This window comes from Trichechus manatus, unplaced genomic scaffold (assembly GCF_000243295.1).
Source record: "Trichechus manatus latirostris isolate Lorelei unplaced genomic scaffold, TriManLat1.0 scaffold00090, whole genome shotgun sequence".
Lineage (NCBI taxonomy): Eukaryota > Metazoa > Chordata > Mammalia > Sirenia > Trichechidae > Trichechus > Trichechus manatus.
In genome coordinates this window covers 5,885,521-5,889,268 of record NW_004444026.1, presented here as the reverse complement: position 1 = coordinate 5,889,268, position 3,748 = coordinate 5,885,521, and positions in this window count along the sequence as shown.

Below are 3,748 nucleotides of genomic sequence, written 5' to 3'. Positions count from 1 at the left end.
GCCTCCATTTAAACCAACCTTCTTGGGGGAGTCGTTACTGATCCCCAAAAGAGGTTGGCATTTCTCTTAAATACTCTGAGAGCACCCTATACTTTTTTATTCTGGGCACATTATCTATGATCATAATTAATTTAATGTCTGTCTCTCCATTAGGCCATAAGCTTCTTGGAAGGCAGAGACTATGTCTGCTTCCTTCCCGTTATATCCCCAGCACTCATTGTAGAACTTGGCCCATAGAAGGCATTCAAATACTTGTTAAATAAATGAATGAATAAATAATTTAATGAAAGCAATTTGAAATATGCCACCAGTAAAAACACAAGGCACTGTTTTACATTAACTGAGAAGGCACTGATAAAACAGTTGTTTTTCTAGCAAGCTTTTAACTCCTTGTCAGTTAGTAGTGTCTGTTATATTTTTAAAAACTGTTTTAGTAGTCAGTAGGAGTCCTGGTGGCGTAGTGGTTAAGCATTTGGCTGCTAACCAAAAGGTTGGAAGTTGGAATCCACCAGTCGTTATGAGTCGTAATCGACTTGATGGCAACAGGTTAGTCAGAGATAGTATATAGTATTGCTAAATCAAATAAGCAATGTGAGTCCTGGATTTGGATCCTAGGCTTGTCTAAGGTGAATGAACCAAGCTAGTTTCATATTTCATAAGCAGCTATTACAAACAGTAGGCACCGTTTGTCATTTGCCCTGATTCAAACTTCTTACGTGTGTCAGATGGGGAGAGAATGATGCCATCCTGCCTTCGGGAAAAGTACAACTGCCCCAGACTTCTACTTGCTGGATCCGTGCCTTCTCTCATCTCATATTCTCTGGGGCTGCCACAACTTAGGCAGATTACCTGGCAAGTCTATGAGATAGAAGGAAGAAAGTTGTGATGCTGCCAGGGCTTTGAGAGCCTTCATCTTGAGGTGACAAGTGGCTGCACTGAGATTCAAGGAAGTATCAGAGTTCAATAAGTCAGCCTTAGGACTGGAAATGTCCTTCAGTCTCGCCATGCTGTCTTGTGCTTTAGGGTATGATTTCTTTTTTCAAGGCTCCCTTCAATAGTAATTTTAACCAGGCTTCTCCTAGACAAACCATTTAAGGAGAAGTATATAGTTATTTTCCACCACTTATCTGTCAGTTTGTTGTACTGTGGTGGCTTGCGTGTTGCTGTGATGCTGGAAGCTATGCCACCGATATTTCAAATGCCAGCAGTGTCACCCATGGTGGACAGGTTTCAGCGTACCTTCCAGACTAAGACAGATTAGGAAGAAGGACCTGGCGGTCTACTTCCGAAAAGAATTAGCCCGTGAAAACCTTATGAATAGCAGTGGAAGGTTGTCTGATATAGAGCTGGAAGATGAGCCCCTCAGGTTGGAAAGAAGACTAAGGAAGAGCTGCCTTCTCAAAGTAGAGTCAATCTTAATGATGTGGATGGAGTAAAGCTTTCGGGACCTTCATTTGCTAAGGTGGTACAACTCAAAAAGAAAATAAACAGCTGCAAACATCTATTAATAATTGGAACATGGAATGTATGAAGTACGAATCTAGGAAAATTAGAAGTTGTCAAAAATGAAATATAACACATAAAATGGACTAGTATTGACCATTTGAATTAGACAATCTTATGGTCTTCTATGCTGGGAATGAAAAATTGAAGAGGAATGGTGTTGCATTCATTGTCAAAAAGAACATTTTAAGATGTATCCTGAAGTACAAGGGTGCCAGTGATAGGATAACATTCACAACCTACAAGTAAAACCAGTTAATAAATATAACTATTATTCAAATTTACACACCAACCACTAAGGACAAAGATGAAGAAATTGAAGATTTTTATCAATTTCTGCAGTCTGAAATTGATCAAACATGCAATTAAGATGCATTGATAATTACTGGTGATTGGAATGTAAAAGTTGGAAAAAGAAGAAGGATCAGTAGTTGGAAAATACGGCCTTGATGATAGAATTAACACCGGAGATCGTGTGACAGAATTTTGCAAGACTGATGAGTTATTCATTGAAAATACCTTTTTTCAACAACATAAATGGTGAATATACACGTGGAGCTCACCAAATGGAATACACAAGAATCAAATCAACTACATCTGTGGAAAGAGAAGATGGAGAAGCTCAATATCAGTCAGAACAAGGCCAGGGACCGACAGTAGAACATACCATTAGTTGCTCATATGCAAGTTCAAGCTGAAGCTGAAGAAAATTAAAACAAGTCCACGAGAGCCAGAGTACGACCTTGAGTATATCACACCTGAATTTTGAGACCATCTCAAGAATCGATTTGATGCATTGAGCACTAACGACCAAAGATCAGATGAGTTATGGAATGGCATCAAGGACATCATACAGGAAGAGAGCAAAAGGTCATTAAAATGAAAGGAAAGAAAGAAAAGGCCAAAATGAATGTCAGAAGAGACACTGAGACTTGCTCTTGAACGTAGAGTAGCTAAAGTGAATAGAAGAAATGATGAAGTAAAAGAGCTGAACAGAAGATTTTAAAGGCAGCTCGAGAAGACAAAGTATTCTAATGAAATGTGCACGCTTGGCATTGCTCAAGCTGAAAGAACTGAAGAAAAAATTCAAGCCTCATGTTGCAATAGTGAAGGATTCTATGGGCAGCACTGGAGGTGCTCACTTGCCTACGCCAAGAAATTTGGCCAGCTGACTGGAAGAGATCCATATTTGTGCTCGTTCCAAAGAAAAGTGATCCAGTGGAAAGCAGAAATTATCAAACAATATCATTAATATAACAGCAAGTAAAATTTTGCTGAAGATAATTCAAAAACGGTTACAGCAGTACATCAACAGGGAATTGCCAGAAGTTCAAGCCAGATTCATAAGAGGACATGGAAGGAGAGGTATCATTACTGATGCCAGATGGATCTTAGCTGAAAGCAGAGAATACTAGAAAGACGTTTACCTGGGTTTTATTGACTATGCAAAGACATTCAACTGTGTGGATCATAACGAATTCTGGATAACATTGCAAAGAACGGGAATTCCAGAACACTTAATTGTGCTCATGAAGAACCTGTACATAGACCAAGAGGCAGTTGTTCAAACACAACACGGGGATACTGCATGGTTCAAAATCAGGAAAGGTAAGTGTCAAGGTTGTATTCTTTCACCATACTTATTCAATCTGTATGCTCAGCAAAAAATCTGAGAAGCTGGACTATATGAAGAAGAACATGGCATCAGGATTGGAGGAAGACTTATTAACAACCTGTGATATGCAAATGACACAACCTTGCTTGTTGAAAGCAAAGAGGACTTAAAGCACTTACTGATGAAGATCAAAGACTACACCTCAACATAAAGAAAACAAAAATCCTCACAACTGGACCAATAAGCAACATCATGATAAATGGAGAAAATATTGACGTTTTCAGGGATTTCATTTTACTTGGATCCACAGTCAATGCTCATGGAAACAACAGTCAAGAAGTCAAACGACATATTGCATTGGGCAAATCTGCTGCAAAATACCTCTTTTAAGTGTTCAAAAGCAAAGATGTCACTTTGAGGACTAAGGTGCACCTCACCTGAGCATGGTATTTTCACCTGATGTGCATGTGAAAGCTGGACAATGAATAAGAAAGACGAAAGAAGACTTGATATTTTGAATTATGGTGTTGGAGAAGAATATTGAACACACCATGGACTTCCAGAAGAACGAATGACTCTATCTTGGAAAAAGTACAGCCAGAGTGCTCCTTAGAAGGGAGGATGGTGAGA